Consider the following 18,332-nt stretch of genomic DNA (forward strand, 5'->3'; position numbering starts at 1 on the left):
CAGATTATTAGTTTAACTCTTTCTTGTCCTCCTTCCTTATTTCATTTCTTCTTTTCTCTCACTTCTTTCCCGATTTACATGTTTCTATATTGGCAATAAACGAAACATTTTATATACAAGATATAAAATATCAAATATCCCTAATGAAATTTAATGAGAAAATCTACCTGAGATGACATATGCAATATATTATAAGAAGCAATATACCATATACATCCGCTGATAACTAATGAAATATAAACCTAAATAACAAAGTTTTATTTACACATATCTTATAATTGACCAAATACTATAATAGCAGGAAAAAAAATTACCCCCCCCCCCAAAAAAAAAAACACTCTTTATTGATCCATTATTTAATATATGCATAACAGGTCTGATCTGCAATTGAGACCATTGAGATGTCTCGTACCCAATTTCAGCATCCAAAATGCTTCTCTCTTTAATAATGTATTGTGATCTACCTTTAACCCATTTCCGCAACAGGGCGTAAACTTACGTCCTGGGGATAGCGCGGGATCACATATGATCCCGCGCTATCCCGCAGCAATAGCCGGCTGTCAGTCACAGCCAACTTCCAGCTGCAACAGCGGGGGGGCATCGGAGATCGCGGCAGGGAAAGAGTTCACAGAGGGAGCGCACTCCCTCTGTGTCTTCGGCCGGCTCTGGCGTCCTGTGTTACCAGAGCCTGAGATCGCTGTATAAACGATAAAGCATGGCAGAGCAGTAGCCCTGCCATGCCTTATGACAGCGATCATCAGGGCAGTGGTCAAAGTTCCCCAGGGGGACACAAATGTTGTAAAAAAAAAACAAAGATTAAAAAAAATGATAAAAAAAAAAGAGTAAAAAAAAAAATTTTTTTATGCTTTTTCTCAGATTAGCATAAAAAAAGGTAAAAAAAAAATAAACCCCCTCATATTTGGTATTGTCGCGTCCATAACGACGTGTACAATAAGATGCACATGCTTTTGACTGTGCACGGAAAAAAACGCAAAAAAAACTACAGCTTTTCTCACAAAAAATAAGCCCTCACAGAGCTCCGTACATCAAAAAATAAAAAAGTTACAGGACTTTGAATGCAGCGATTTAGAAAAAAAAAAGGATTTCCAAAAAAAGGGTTTTTATTGCAGAAAAGTGGAAAAACCTAAAAAAAATTTAAGAATTTTGGTATCATTGTAACCGTACCGGTCCGCAGAAAAAATGGAATGTCTCATTTATGCTGCATGATTAACACTGCTGTGTGAGCCATGCAGTCCTTGGGAAGTGTGCGGCCAGTGGATGGGAGTATCTCTCCCCCTGGTCCTCTGTATTCCCTGAACCCGGCCGCGATGTCAGAGTGGGGGGGGGGGGGGGGGGGGCAAATGCAGCGTTGAAGCCGCTTTAGAGCGCATTTACCTCTTTGCTTTGATATAGTATATTTACAATAAAATAAAGTAGGGGAATGGGTTCCTCATTTAGTGTTGAATGTTTTGCTAAATAATTTATATAGTATTGGATTACAGGGTGCATGGCAACGGTTTTGGTTGGTGTTGGCGGTGGCTCATTTTCTTTTTTATTTATATTTATTCTATAATTTTTTAAAACTTTTTAAAACTTTTTTTTTACATCTATATCCCCTATGTCATCATATAAGTCCTCTGGGGTCATTCAAATTGTCTTTTTTTTTATTTCACACTTTTTCATAGGAGCCCCAGTTACAGGGTAAAACATCCCCCCGTAGTGACAGTAGTCACCGTCAGAGCTGCTCTTGGTCTGCTGGGACCCTGCAGCTCTATTCCGCTAGGGGGCACCCGGCATTCACATGATTCCCATGCCGAATAGCGGAAGTAATATTTCCACTTTCTCTCTTCACTACAGATTGCTCATTTAGCACCATGTAGCCTGTAAAGGAGAAGGCGGAAGCGGATGACTAACAGCTGAGGACCCGAGCTGCTCCTGCTTGATTGCAGTAGCAGGAGCTTTAATCCTGCATCGTACTTTTTCTATTGGCCGGGGTTAAAGACAAGGACTGAGCGCCGTATATTTACCGCTCTTGGTCCTTAAGGGGTTAAGTATTGATGAGCATGTCACCATGGGGAAGCTGAGCTCAAAGCACTCACTTAAGTGTGTATCCTGGCAGAAAACTCAACTGCGAATGTTTATAAAGATAGCCGTCACATAATACGGAATAGCAGAAACTATAATAGGTCCATCAGACATACAGAATTACATTATAACATAGGAAGTAAGGCTGGAAAAGGACATCTGTCCATCCAGTTCAGCCTGTTACCCTCCAATGTTGATCCAGATAAAGGCAAAAGAAACCCAATGAGATAGAAGCCAATTTTCCCTTTTTTATGGCAAAACATTCCTTCCTGACTCCATTTTGTCAATCAGAATAATCCCCAGATCACCGACCCTTGAAGTTATTAATGATTGTAACATGTAATATTGTATCACTCAAGAAAGACATCTGGGCCCCGCATGAACTCCTCTTCCTCTATCGAAATTGTCATTACCATGTCCTCAGGCAGAGAGTTCCATAGTCTCACTGCTCTTACCGTAAAGAACCCCCTTCTATGTCGGTGTAGAAACCTTCTTTCCTCCAGGCATAGAGGGCTCCTAATTGTTACAGTCACAGTCCTGGGTATAAGCAGGTGATGGGAGAGATCTCTGTATTGTCTCCTGATATATTTTTGTTTAATCTGTTTAGTGATTTTCACATAAACATTACACCATCGTATTTCTGTCCCTGACATATTTATACATAGTTTTTAAATCGCCCCCCGGCCTTTTTTCTAAACCCCAATTTTGATAACCTCTCTGGGTATTGTAGTCCACCCATTACATTAATTACTTTAGTTGCCCGCCATTGTACCCACTGAAGCTTTAATATGTCCTCCTTGAGTACCGGTGCCTAAAACTGTCCACAATATTCCATGTGGGGTCTGACCAGTGACTTGTAAAGAGGAAGAACAATGTTCTCATCATGTGTTAGACCTCTTTTGATGAACCCCATTATCCTATTTGCCTTGGCAGCAGCTGCCTGATACTGGTTGCTCCAGTTAGGCTTACAGTAAAATCCCCAAGTCCTTTCCCATGTCCGTGTTTCCCAGTGGTTTCCCATCTAGTGTGTACTGGTGACATATATTTCCTTTGTCCATGTGCATAGCTTTGCATTTATCAGTGTTAAACCTCATTTGCCACTTTTCTGCCCAAACCCCCAAGTTATCCAGATCCTCTTGTAACTAGTGACTCAACGTTTTAGGGCTTTACTAAGACAGTTTGCAGTTCTTAAGGTGCAAGCCCATATAGAGGAACAGATAGAAGAAGCTGACAGAAACTGGAGAGCTGATGCCGCAGCTAAGGCTTTTATCCTGTTACCCCTTCTTGTAAATATCTACACCGTGCAAATAGTGAGCGGGAAGTAGCCCTGCCATGCCTTATCACAGCGATCATCAGGGATGTGGTGAAAGTTCCCTCAGAGGGACACAAATGTTGTAAAACAAAAAGATTAAAAAATGTAAAAAAAAGTTTAAAAAACCATTTTTTAATGCTTTTTCTCACATTAGCATAAAAAAAGTGCAAAAAAATTTAAACCCAACATATTTGGTACTGTCGCGTCCGTAACGACGCGTACAATAAGTTGCACATGCTTTTGACTGTACACGGGAAAAAGCGTTTAAAAAAACGCTAAAAAACTGAGGCAAAATGCTAATTTTTAGCATTTTGCCTCACTAAAAAGGTAATAAAAGTGTTTAAAAAAGCCATATGTACCCTAAAATGGTATCAATAAAAACTACAGCTCGTCTCGCAAAAAATAAGCCCTCATAGAGCTCCGTACATCAAAAAATAAAAAAATTACAGGACTTTGAATGCAGCAATTTAGAAAAAAAAAAGATTTCCAAAAAAAGGGTTTTTATTGCAGAAAAGTGGAAAAACCTAAAAAAAATGTAAGAATTTTGGTATCATTGTAACTGTACTGACCCGCAGAAATAATGGATTGTGTCATTTATGCTACATGATTGACGCTGTAAAAAAAAAAAATTAATCTATGGCAGAATTGATGCGTTTTCTCTCCCTGCTATCATAAAAAAAAAATAAAAGTTTTACAATATAGTCAATGCACCCAAAAATGACGCCGATAAAAACTACAGTTCGCCACGCAAAAAACAAGCCCTTATACGGCCGCGACAACGGAAAAATAAAAAATTATGGCTTTTGATAAATGGAGAAGAAAATCCGTCAAAAATCCTTGCGGCCTTAAGCCCAAAATAGGCCATGTCATGAAGGGGTTAATGCCCCTTATGACCCCCATTAAGTGATAAATCCTCTAATGGTCCCATTTAATAATATTGCCCCTCATGGCCCCATTTAATAATATTGCCCCTCATGGCCCTGTTTAGTAGTAATGCCCTTTTAAATCATAATGCCCTATTGCCCCTCATGGCCCCATTTATCAGTAATGCCCTTTATAGCTATTACAATTAATAAAGCAGCTATCCTTGCCTGCATCGATCCTCTTGCTGTTGGCCTCTGCAGTCCGCACACCTGGTCTCTGCTACATCCAGGTAAAGTGATTGCTACAGCCAGTACCTAGCCTCAGGATTATAGAGGATGGAAACTGGTCATAGCAATCAGGTTTTTGTCACATGATTGGCCTACCTGAAAGTAAACTGGGAAACAGTAGCATGGACTGCAAAAGCTGGGAGGGAAGGAGCGATGCGAGTGAGGGGAGTATAGCTTGTTCTGTATTTTTATTGCAGCGCATTTCCACTAACAGGTGATAATAATAGGGGCTAGCGAAAGGCCTATGATGTAGGTTGGAAGGGGTCATTTATTAAAGGAGCCCACTGGAGTCTGGAATGGCATCTGTATTTATTTCGAGGAGTGACCTGAGGTCTGAGACCACCTTGGGGTTTTCTACTTTCAAGCCTGATAGCATGTATGGTAACGTTGTTTGTGTTTGTCCCCCCCAGATTTTATCCATGATTTGGCTCCTATGATCAGCGCCACACGTCAGAGAATCAGTACAGCTTGAAGAGAAGAGAACACCAGCGCCAACTGCAGTACAGAGAGAGAACCACTGGGGTCGCCCTCCGCAGCCTCCACAACCTATTGAATCTGGAGTTTAAGACCATCTTTATTCATGTGCCTTATTAGGTTATATGGACATCACAGAGGGACTTCCTCGGAGACCTCCTCTATAAGTCAGAGTTCCTAAAGGGGCTTTACAAGTAATAAGGCATTGGTGGCATTGGGCGTTGGGGTGGAGTCATGTGGGTGATTAGGAGAGGGGCAGGGCAACGAGAGGAGAGAAATCTCCTGCTGCCACCCCGCTGAGTCCTAACGATATTAGCTCCCATATGTGCGGGGACGAGTGTCGGGCATTGTTTGTCCGACACTTGTCCCGTCTAAATCAGCCTTTAGCCTTAAAGACATTCTCCATCCCTGCAGTCCATGGCCGCTTCCTTATGTACTTTACAACCTTTCAGTATATGCACACAGCAGTCGGTTAGATTGTTCTCAGCAGAGGTGTAACTTGAAGGTTCTGGGCCCCAATGCAAAATCTGTAATAGGGCCCCCAAATACAATGGTTTATTCATAGTACTGGGCTCCCTATATGGGGAAGAGAGGCCTTATGGGCCCCCTAAAGCTCTTGGGCCCGGGTGCAACCACATCCCCTGCATCCCTTATAGTTACACCCCTGGTTCTTATTATATACACATAGAGGGGAGGTAGACTTTCCTCAGTATACAAATCATTTCCCAAGGCTTTATGCTTTCTGACTAAAGAACTATCTCATGTATTGTGGATTTTCACACGGGTTTTCATGCTTAGAATTAAATATTGAAGTTGCAACCCCCCCTTACTTTTCCTATTTAGGACGTAAAGAATGGCTGTGCAAATTTAGTGTTTGTACAACACCGGGAAGTTAGACGATTAGTTGCGAGTCAGTATGTCAGTGAGTCAGTCTGTGAGGGCTTTCACATATGTATATATATATATATATATATATATAGATTACTCCCTCTAATGCACATAAAGCCCCCCCCCCCCCCCGCGCCCTATGTGGTTTCTGTATTATCGCCATATATGAGTGATGGTCATGGATCTCTCAGTGTTATAATTGCTAGACATAGCCACACAGTTACAGTCTATTCAAATAATGACATTGTTGCCCATTGTGCAAGGTTTGGGGGGCTGAGGGGGGGGGGATTTAGAGACCACTTTGATTATACAGAATATGATTGGCTGCTCAGGCTCTACTGGTCCCTAACAGCTGCAGCGTGTGATGTCACGGAATGTTGTGGCTGTTGGCCCCTCCTCCTTTCATTATGTCCATTATGACATCACACAGGTTATATAAGGAGCTGCAGCGCCAACATTCCATAGAGCGTTGCAGTTGGTGTTGGAGGTAAGTCCGCTATATGTGAAGCTCCTGTATTGTCTTTCACTATCTTCCATCTTGTGTCCTCTTCTTCAGTTGTGATCACTTCTTTCCATTCCCTCCTTTTCCAGTAAATCCATCTGTGTTGTAAATGTACAATGTGACATTATGGGGTGCGGGTACACGTTGTTATATAAATGTGGCAAGTGTTAGCATATCATCCAGCCCGCCATAATGCTTGTATGGAACGTGATATCCACTATAAGCATCATCTAAGTTCTGGTGCCTTTAGTTTAGATGATATGGAGTCCGGTGAGCCTCTTTTCTTTCTCACCTGCTTGCACGTTCCTGCGGTTCCCCGTCATAGTCAGCGCACAGCAAGTTTACCTCTTTACAGAAGGCTGTGAGCGCGCTCTCAGAGAAGAATGGGATAATATTTATACGATTATTAGTATTGATATCTATTAGATATTAGACATGGATTCTACTGTTTTTCACCATGTTGCTGGTGGTACAGTGGTCAGTGGGGTGTCCACCATACTTGGGGTCTGGTCGGTGGGTTGTCCACCATACTTGGGGTCTGGTCGGTGGGCTGTCCACCATACTTGGAGTCTGGTCTCTGGGCTGTCCACCATACTTGGGGTCTGGTCTGTGGGCTGTCCACCATACTTGGGGTCTGGTCGGTGGGCTGTCCACCATTCTTGGGGTCTGGTCGGTGGGCTATCCACCATACTTGGAGTCTGGTCGGTGGGCTGTCCACCATACTTGGGGTCTGGGTTTGGTTCAGTGGAGGGTTTTGTCTTTCTTCTGACCAACATCCAGTAGTTACATGTGATAAGTACGGAGTGTGATACTCATTTACCAGCTGCGGACAGTGGAGCCTATGATGCCTGCTGTCAGGGTTCAGTTCCAGGTGCAGATTATAATTGTATCTAGTTGATGTTATTATTTTGTTACTTTGTTGCATACACAGTATTTACTAATACAACATGTCTAGAATGCAGGATTGTACCAGATTGCTTATTTGTATATCCCCTATTGCCTAATTATAACATCCCTCACTATATTACTGACTATGGTTGATTCAGATTCTATTAGGCCACATTCACACTTGGTAGATTTCGTCTAGTTCTACTTGGGCAATCGCGATTTTGCTGTGAAAATATTGTGCCAAAATTGCAACTTTTTTCCTGCGTTTTTTGAGCGTCAGCGCTGCTTCTTCTAACAAACACATCGCTGTCACTTGTAATTCTTTCACACGTTTTTTTTTTTGCTCAATTTTGCCGTGATTTTTTAGCAGGAAAATCAAAAGGACTTTCTAATGTAAAAAACTCATCGCATCGCGTGAAGATCGCAAGTTCGTTCTTTGTGATGCGATAAAAAGGAGGCTCCATTGAAAAACATGGGAAATAGAAAAGAATGCCAAACTAGAAAGATAGGACATGCTGCGATTTTTGTTCTCACCACATTGTATGAGTGAAAACATTGCAAATGTAAAGGAAACCATTAAAAAAGATTGATTTCCTAATTCAGCATTTTTACTCACTCTTGTGTTGTGCAAAAATCGTGTGATTTTCTCGCCCCATGTGAAACCACCCAAAGGGCTCCTTCCCACTGGCGATATAAGCACGCGATTTTTCATGCAATGAGAGAGTGAGTGAAAACACAGAATTATGAAATCAATGATTTCCAATGGTTTCCTTCACATTTGCAATGTTTTCCCTCATGCGTCTGCAGCTCTGCAGAAATCTGTCCTGCACTGTCTTTCCCTGCATACCTGCTTGCTTTTATTCATTGTTATGTGGTCTCCAAGCAACCTGTGAACTATCTGCCTACAAATCCGCGCCCATCCGCAATTACATTGAGTGATTTGAACACTCCCATAGAGATTAATGGAGTCTGTCTGCCCAGAATCTGCGCTAAAATAGAGCCTGCTGCGATTTTTTTTTTTTGCTCGAAAAATTGCAATTCCCATCATCCCGTCTGTTTGAAGCTGCAGAACTCAATACCTTCTAATGAGTGAATATTACAACGGATCGTCTGTGCGGGTGCCGATAATAGTTTCCGCTATTCAAATCTGTTTGCACGCAGACAGCCTCAGTCAGTGAGTGAATCAGTCTGTGAGGGCTTTCGCCTTTATATATATAGATTACCCCCCTCTAATGCCTATACAATCCCCTGTCCTGCCCTATGTGGCTTCTGTATTATCACCATATATTAGTGGTCGTGGATCTATCAGTGTTATAATTACTAGACATGATCACACAATTAAAGTCTATACAAATAATGAGATTGTTGCCCATTGTACAAGGTTTGGTGGGCTGGGGTGGAATTTAGAGATCATTTTAACTATACAGAATATGATTGGCTACTCGGGCTCTTCTGATCCCTAACAGCTGCATTGTGTGATGTCACAGAATGTTGTGGCTGTTGGCCCCTCCCCTTTTCATTATGTACATTATGACATCACACAGGTTATATCAGAAGCTGCAGCGCCAACATTCCATAGAGTGTTGCAGTTGGCGTTGGAGGTAAGTCCTCTATATGTGGATTATGGGTTGCGGGTACACGTTGTTATATGGAGGCAGCAACTGTTAGTATGTCACCCGGCGCACCTGAATGCTTGTAGGGAACGTGATATCCACTATAAGCATCATCTAAGTTCTGGTGCTTCTAGTTTAGATGATATGGAGTCCGGGAAACCTCTTTTCTTTCTCACCTGCTTCCACGGCCCTGCTGTGTCCCCGTCAGAGTCAGCGCACAGCAAGTTTACCTTTATACAGAAGGCTGTGAGCGCGCTCTTAGAGAAGAATGGGTTAATATTTATACCTATTATTAGCATTGATATTCACCAGATATTAGGGATGGATTCTACTGTTTTTCACTATGTTGCTGGTGGTACAGCTATCCATCATCCAACCATCCAACATTTCCACATCCATCCTCCACAATTACATTCTATAGAGATGACAATGTCACCCCATGTACAAGGTTTTGGCGGCTGGGGAAGAATTTACAGACTAATTTATCCATATGAAATTTGATTTCCTGCACGGCCTCGTCTTGTCCCTAATTGCTGCTTGTGATGTCATCAAATGTTGTTGGCTCCTCCCCCACATAGTATGACATCATGTACATTATATAAGGAGCTGCTGAGCCAACATTGCATTGAGGGTTGTAGTTGGTTGGAGGTATGTTCTCTGTATCTGGAGCCCCTTTGTGTCCTTTATTTTCTAGCATGTCCATAGCTTTCCTTGAGGTCACGGTCGAGGTTGGGGATGCTCTGTTATAGAATAATGGCTGACCCTCATACCAAGATTTTCACTATCTAATTTACTCTTTTACAGTTTTGAGAGAGAGAGAGAAATAGCGAGTTAATTACTGAGAAAGAATTAAAGCAAGCATATCCAGTTAGGATGTAAGTATCTTATTGTATGACCCTTGCATGAAATGTAGATAAATAGATGGACACCACAAAAACAAGTGTGACGGGGTGCAACCTACTTATGGCAAAAAAACAGGATAATGGCAACAAAAACAAACAGTCCATAAGGAAGAACCTGGTGCGCCCTCAGATATCACAAATGTATAACACATTTTATTAAAGTCATACAAAGTTACCGTAAAAACCATGTATGTGCCTACGTGATCTGCAAGGATGGATTCAGAACCAAATTAGTTCAGAGTATCCTCCACATGGATGAGCGGCCCAGAGAGTGCCACAGAGAAATCCCGCAGACCGTAGCTCTGCTGCCACCAGCTTGTGTTCTTCCAGCAGTGGTTGCAAGGTGTTTGTTCTCTGATGTTTCTCATCTGACACGCCAATGTCCATCTATTCATCCATCAGTATCAGAAGTGCTGCTTGTATCTGGAAAATGATGGCGGGCGCTGATCTTCCTCAATTATACACCCTGTATTAGAAGACGATGTGCAAGATACTCACCCTCTTTACTCTCCAATAGGACCCAGGAGGAGCAAGTGGCGGGGGTCTCCCTGGAACCAGCTTATTATGATCTGTATGCTGATGAGGAGCCACAGGAACAACTTATAGATTTCGTGCAAAAGATGTAAGTATTTCACTGTAGGACCCCCATGATAGTGACTGTTACTGCAATATCTGGTGCTATTCTTCACAGACATAACCCCACATTCATCAGAAAATCACATGTCAGGGACAAGGGGGGCCATAGATAACACAGTGATAAGAGCCAGAATGTAGAGGGACATATTACACAAATATCAACTATTACCCAGGATCCCCTATTATCATGTTACTTTTCTTCATTGTTCTCTTGGAAGGGGAGAGAAGCCGATAACACTGACTGACCATGGCATGTCAATCACACAAAGTAAACCTTCATACAGTCACCAGAAAATGTCAGCTGCAATCTGATTAGTTGTTACTGAAAATTCCTTGTTTATAATTTTTTCTTTTTCTTCTCCCACAGGTGGCTTGATACCATTGAAAATGAAAACACCGTCTATTACAGGTAATTATCTGCTACTATGACAACCCTTTTGTTCTAGAGTTATTGAAATAGCTGTTTTTCTCTTTTCTAATTCTCCTAATAAAAGGACAGAAAGGACTGACATTTCATTAGTAACCCCCATCTACCCCCAAAATGGTGCACTTAACGTAATCAAATGATCCCACAATAATAAATTATAGTTATTAGAACATAAAGATGCAAAAAGATAAAAAATAGATGCTTCCTGAAAGCCCAAAACAGGCCGATCCTTAACACTACAGGGCGTACATTTACATCCTGCAGTTTCAGGGTATGTAAGTAGGGGGATTGCACAACAGCTCTGATAAGCCATGCTGCTGATCAGAGCTTTTGACCCTTTAAATGCCCTGATTAATATTTGGGTGTCCTGCACTGCCCTCCCTGCAGTGAGTTGTGTGGTTGCCACGGCAACTTGGGTCCCTCGGAAAAGCCCAAGGGCTTCCATTGCAAATTGCCTATCAAGCCGTGCCTGTGGAGTTGTTTGATAGATTACCTGTCAGATCGCAGTGGGATGTAATACTATGGCATTACATAATATTGCAGGATCTAATCTACAGTTTTTGTCCCTTAGGGGTATAAAAAATGTAAAAAATACTTTTAAATAGTTTTAGCAATTATTACAAAAAATAAAAGGTAATAAAAGTAAAAAAAAATAAATTGATATATGTATAAAAAAAATCTAAACAGTAAAATAAAAAAACATTTGGTATCGCTGTGTCTGTAAAAGTCCGATCTACCAAAGCAATGCATTATTTACCCCTTATGGGGAACGTCGACAGAAAAATAACAGAACTCCAGAATTGCACTTTTTTGAAAATGTAAAAAAAAAGCGATGCAAAAGTCGTATGTTCTCCAGAATGGTACCAATAGAAGCTGCAAGATGAGCACAACTGAGTCAATGGGAAAATAAAAAAATTCAGAAGATGGGGGCAGAAAATAATTTTAAAAAATGAAATATCTTTGAAAAAAAAATAAAAGTAGTGCCGAAAAAAAAAACTATATAAGTTCAGTATCGTAGTAATCGTACCGACCAATACAATAAAATGATCAGGTCATGTTTGTTGCATTGTGTACACCGTATGAGCAAGATCCCACCCGAGAGATGGTGGAAGTTCATTTTTTTTCCATTTCACTCCTCTTATAATACTTTAAAAAGTTTTTCAGTAGCATTGAAAAAAACAACTTGTCCTGCAAAAAGCAAGCCCTCATACAGCGGCGTCGATGGAGAAATAAAAGAGTTAGGATTTATTGTAGGAGGGAGGAAAAAACAAAAATAGAAAAAAAAGAGGGCCGCACCCTTAAAGGGTTAACCCTGCCACCTATAGGTTTTTGTTATATGTACAGTTATATTATCCTCTGGTCCCATTAGCCACCAGAACTAAATCTACATATATATATATATATATTATGTGTTGTTCAACAGAGACGAAGACGAGGAGGAGGAAGATAGTGAGGAACCCTCCTTCTATGAGGCATATATGGATGAACCGGATGACATCACCATGTAAGTACAGAATCATCTCCTATAGGCTTGTTGTATAAATACACCATATACCACACAACACTATATATATATGTAATATTTATGTATTGTTTAATAGCGATGAAGATGAAGAAGAACATCCTAATAATTATGCGTACCTCGACGATTCTGACATCGATCTGTAAGTACCTCATCCTATACGATGGGCTTATTGTACACACCGTATATGACACAACATTACACCTAGTTCATTAACACTCAGTTGTATTATCCAGACTGACAGTAATATATAACATGGCGGTACACACTGGATATCACATAGATGATGAGTCGGGTCGGTACACAGGACACATTCACGGGATGACTGGATAGGACTTATATTAGTATATGGATTCTTATTGCGCTCTTGTGCTGCACATTACAAGACATGGCGCCATTAGTTTAGTCATGGATATCCACACATTACAAGGGGGAGAATGTACTTAGAGTCTGTGGCCAGTTTTCTGTTGTGAAAAAAATGGCTAATTTTACAGCACACTGAATTTGAACAAAAATCGTGATGTTTTATATTTTTTCACCTCAATCACCACTTAAAAAAATTAAAAATTAAAATTAGACTAGCAAAAGGGAAGTTCAACTGCCTGAGAGCTTTACTATGATTTATGCCAAAACCTGGCATAAGTTATGGAACAAATCTGCAGCAGCTGACAGCTGGCATAGACTCCACATTCTGACGTACAGATTGGCCAGAGATACGCCAAATTTAGTAAGAAATGATCGCCTTTTAATATATTTGGCGCACTTTGGATTTAGACTGACATATACAGCAATGTACATTTCCCCAAATGTGTGTGACTAGTTCCATGTAGAACCATGTATCAGAGACAAGATGGGTATAGATGATTTTAATGGAGGGTTGTCCATCTTGTGGTGATGGCGCAGGGTGTGAACGGCTCTGATAGACATCTACCCATCCATCATTTTCCGAAGTGCTGCTTGCATCTGGAAAATGATGGCGGGTGCTGATGTTCCTGAAGTGTAGTAGGGAGACGATGTCCTAGATGTCCTAAATTGTCACCATCTTCTTTACTCTCCAATAGGACCCAGGAGGACGAAGTGGCGGAGGTCTGCCCGGATTTTGCATTCTTTGAAAATTGTGCTGATGAGGAGCCAGAAAATTTTAAAAACTGCTGGGAAGAGATGTAAGTATTTCCCTGTCAGACCACCATGAGAGTGACTGTTACCACAATACCTGGTGCTATTCTTCACAGACATAACCCCACACTCATCAGATAATCACACGTCAGGGACAAGGGGCCATAGATAACACAGTGATAAGAGTGGGAATGTAGAGGCACATATAACACAAATATCAACTATCACCCAGGAGCCCCTATTATCATGTTACTCTTCTTCATTGCTGTCTTGCAAGGCGATAGAAGCCGATAACACCGACTGGCCATGGCAACTCAATCATACAAAGTAGACCTACATACAGTCACCAGAAAATGTAAGCTGCAATCTGATTGGTTGTTACTGAAAATTCTTTTTTTTATCTGTTCTAGATTCTTCTTCTCACACAGTTGGCTACAATATACCAAGGACAACCGAGTTGTGTATAACCGGTAATTATCTTCTAGCATGATAACCCTATTGTTCTAGTGGTTTTGGAATTGCTGTTTTTTTTTCTTTTTATTTCTCCTCCTAAAAAAGGAAGGGATAACAGTTCATTTGTAACCCCCATCTATGGATTATCTTTTTATACTTACAGTTATATTATCCTCTGGTCTCATTAGATGGCAGAACTAAATGTATATATATGTTATGTGTTGTTCAACAGAGATGATAACAACGAGGAAGTTGGGGAAGAACCCTCCTACTATGAGGCAGTTATGGATGAACCGGATGACATCCCTGTGTAAGTACAGAATCATCTCCAATGGGCCTATTGTATAAATACACCATATATCACATAACAGTGGCAGCACTATATTTATATATAATGTTTATGTATTGTTTATTAGCGATGAAGATGAGGAAGATCAATCTAATTATGCGTACCTTGACAATTCTGACATCGATCTGTAAGTACCGCATCTTCTACGATGGGCTTATTGTACACACCATATATGACACAACATTACACCTAGTTCATTGATAATGACTTCTATTATCCAGACTGACAGTAATATACAACATGGCGGTCCACTCTGGATATCACATAGCTGATGAGTCGGGTCGGTACACAGGACACATTCACGGGATGACTGGATAGGACTTATGTTGGTATATGGATTATTATTGCCGTTGGGTGGCGCTCTTGTGCTGCACATTACAAGACATGGCACCATTAGTTCAGTCATGGATATCCACACATTACAAGGGGAAGAATTTACTTAGAGTCTTTGGCCAGTTTTCTGTTGGGAAAAAATGCTAATTTTACAGCACACTGAATTGAAAAGTGATGTTTTATATTTTTACACCTCAATCACCACTTTTATAGAAAAAAAATCAGAAAAAGCAAAAAGAAATGGAATAACAGTTCATTAGTAACCCCCATCTATAGATTTTCTTTTTGTCCTTACAATTATATTATCCTCTGGTCTCATTAGATGGCAGAGCTAAATGTATATATATGTTATGTGTTGTTCCACAGAGACGATGACAATGAGGAAGATGATGTAGAATCCTCCGGCCACGAGACATCTGTGGATGAAGAATCTTCCAGCCACGAGACATCTGTGGATGAAGAATCTTCCAGCCACGAGACATCTGTGGATGAATCAGATAACATCCCAGTGTAAGTACAGAATCATCTCTAATGGGCTTATTGGGATACATGATGAGATGGATCTCATTGTAGGACCCCGCATCAGTGATTGTTATTACCCCAATATCTGGGCTCACCCCCCCTGGATATCCCCCGCACTCCCTCATCAGAAATCACACTTCAGAGACAAGGGGCGGGTGATGAAAGGGAAGTAATGCGTATAACCTCTCATACAAGCATTCCATCATCGGTTCATGGTATGCCATGGACGGCCACAGAATACAATGTTTTAGTTTTTGTTTTGGGACATTGGGTTTTATCATCTTGTACATTTTTTTCCAGCAGCAGAAGCAGCCGACCCCTCGGACGATGGGCCAGATTCACCAGGTAAATACAAATTCATTTATTCTTTATGTCTGATGGTATTTTTTCTGTGAGGTTCATGGAGGCAGTGAAGAAAAACTTCGGTTATGCTCACATTTGCATTGGGGATTTTGTTTTTTTGCTCTATTATTGGAACAGGAAAACAGAATCCTCAGCCAAACGGTTCCTTTTTATAATAGGACCGTAAGGCGGTGAGCTGACCCCATTGACTATAATGCGGTCTGTTCAGTTGCTGTCATCCGGCAGCGTTTTACCGGACATGCAGCATTTCTTTGTCCAGCGTTTCATGTGTGATCTGCGCCAGCGGCTCCGAACAGAAACTGGCACTGATGTGAACAAAGCTTTATAGCTTTATTCTCTGCCTACATTTGTCTATGTACACTATTAGAGGTAATGGTGATCCAATGGTTATTGGGTACCTGTATTCTGCTCAGTGTATACTACTGTATACAGGAGTTATATGTTGTGCAGGTATATGAACATATAATGACCAGTAGTGATAAGTGAACTTTTCAAAAGTTCACTGAATTTCAGCATAAAGTTTGGTTCATTCCAGATTAGTTTGACCTGAACTGGAACTTCACCAATACCCCTAAAACTAGTGTATAACCGTGGTGGAGGTGCAGCTGAGACAAACCGCCCGAGATTCGGGTTCACGCTAAACCGAACTTTTAGTGACATTTAACCCAAAACAGGGTTGGACAGTTTCAGTTCACTCATCACTAATGAGCAGATTTATGTTCAGTAGCTAAAAGCACAACTTACCAAGATAAGGATAAGTACATCTAGCCCATGTAGGGAAGGATAATGGGGGTCAAGCAGCCCCTAAACCCTCACATTGGTTTATTGTACTGCCTGGAGTTGAAGCTGCACTGCACTTCTGGCTTCAGCACCCACTAAACCTCCCCGACCCTCCATCCTCTGGTATGAAGCCTGTTCTCTAGTTACTACTGTTCCCATAAGACTTGTCTCCTCTCAGGAATGTCTCACACTTGTTTTCTTCTTTATTTAGAGCCATCCGAGGACTATTCTGCTGTTGCAAGCCAAGAACATTAGATGACAACGGCTAGAGCCTCTCCCTCCCCCATCCCCCCCTCCCCCTCCCCCATATCCTTCTCCTTTCCCCACTCCCATAACCCCCTCCCCATACCCATCAGATAATCACATTTGGGAGAGCATAATGTGGAATAAACTTTCAGACATTCATTCAACACTTGGCATCATTGGTTTGTGTTTCTTCCTTATTTAGATACTTCAGAAAAGTACTTTGCACAGTATGTTGGATGACCATAGATGATACTTTTCGTCTCACTAATTTTCCTCCTCCTCCCTCCCCCCCCTTCACCCACCGACATAACTCTCTCCACTCCACAATTCCCCTCCCATTCCCAAACATAAAAAAATGGACAAACTTGTACAGGACTCTCCACTGGTTTGGCGACATGAGTGCCCAAAGAAGGTGTGAACCAGACCCTTGGTCATGACCAGCTCCAGGTGTACATGGACTCTTGGTCAACAAAGTCAAAGTGTGCCCCTTTAGCAACTATAGACCCCACTCTGCCCTCTCAGTAACTTATTAGCCCAGCTGTACCACCTGAGTCACTAAGGCCCTATTGTCTTCTCCAAGTCATTTATAGACCCCGCTGTGCCTCGGCAATAAAATAAACTCACTCACTTCCATCATGTTCCCACGGCATCCTCTGTCCTCTGCCTTGGACTCTTATGGCCAAGATTGTGCGGTATGATATCATTATGCCCCTTGTGTGATGGAGAAGGCACCAGCATGAGCTGCACACGTTTTTGCATATGTAAAAGCTGCATGCACTAAAAACAGAGAATAGAACCCATGGGTTTCAATGGGTTAATTCCCATAAGTGCATTTTGTGCGCAGGTCTATGGCAGGTGCACAGATACTCAAAGGGAAGGATAAAACACTGTGCAAAAGGCAGGAAAAGAAGATAGCTGGCTCTTATTAGGCTTTAATGTCCATTCAGTTCCACAGTAAGGTGGGTCACACGCACATGTGAACAAGGAACAACTGATATTACTGACTAATCAGCATACAATAGCTCTTGATTATGTGACAGCCTTCCAGGAAGGGCTGTGCCAGTTAGCTGGATCACCCTATTGGTACTTTATAGATCCTGAAGATACAATGCGAATTACCATGATTTCGAGCAAGCCAAAAAGGTTAAAGAAGAGCACAAGAAAGGCAATTTGGCATTTTATATAACTATCAGATGAAATATGAACTTTGACCCTGATCATACCACGTTCACTTAAAGACCTGCATATATAGACAGTGACCTATGTCGCATTTCTCTAGCTGTCAACAAAACTGCTGATCTGCTTAAGGATTTCTCCACTAACAATATGCACCATTATCATAGTGTGGTGCATAAAATATGCAACTTATTCCGCAGTGATTTCAGGTATTTATTTATTACACCACACCAAGCTGGGTACTCCTTTTACCGACCTTGGAAGGATGAGTCAACCCTGAGCCTGCTAACTGAACCTTACAGGGATTGAGCTTGCAACCTTCAGGTCAGGAGTGAGAGCTTAGGACTACCTTTCTGCTACCTCAACCCTCTGCGCCATATTACATGCATATTTGCTGGGTACTGTGTATTGCACCCAAAACAATGTATGTGCAATACGCAGGCTAAACACACTCATCTGAATGAACCCTTAGTTAAAGGCACATGACAGAACATCTGGTTTCCAAAGGGGACTCTCAGACCATGAGAAACAGAGGTTCTGGTCTTGTGAGGGCAATATTAATACTTTTAGCCTTTCATAGGCTTTCCAAGATAT

The 18,332-nt window shown here is 41.4% G+C and overlaps 2 long non-coding RNA genes across 2 annotated transcripts; both read left to right on the plus strand.

Annotated features, from left to right (window-relative positions):
* Nucleotides 1–14,232: 14,232 nt before the first annotated feature.
* Nucleotides 14,233–15,098, plus strand: LOC136588175 (uncharacterized). Its single transcript, XR_010787550.1, has 3 exons — nucleotides 14,233–14,279; nucleotides 14,386–14,445; nucleotides 15,018–15,098. It is a non-coding gene; the product is annotated as an uncharacterized lncRNA (long non-coding RNA).
* A 28-nt stretch (nucleotides 15,099–15,126) lies between these two features.
* LOC136588176 (uncharacterized) lies at nucleotides 15,127–16,613 on the plus strand. Its single transcript, XR_010787551.1, has 3 exons — nucleotides 15,127–15,161; nucleotides 15,477–15,518; nucleotides 16,528–16,613. It is a non-coding gene; the product is annotated as an uncharacterized lncRNA (long non-coding RNA).
* Nucleotides 16,614–18,332: the final 1,719 nt, after the last annotated feature.

This window comes from Eleutherodactylus coqui, chromosome 13 (genome assembly GCF_035609145.1).
Source record: "Eleutherodactylus coqui strain aEleCoq1 chromosome 13, aEleCoq1.hap1, whole genome shotgun sequence".
In the NCBI taxonomy this organism is placed as follows: domain Eukaryota; kingdom Metazoa; phylum Chordata; class Amphibia; order Anura; family Eleutherodactylidae; genus Eleutherodactylus; species Eleutherodactylus coqui.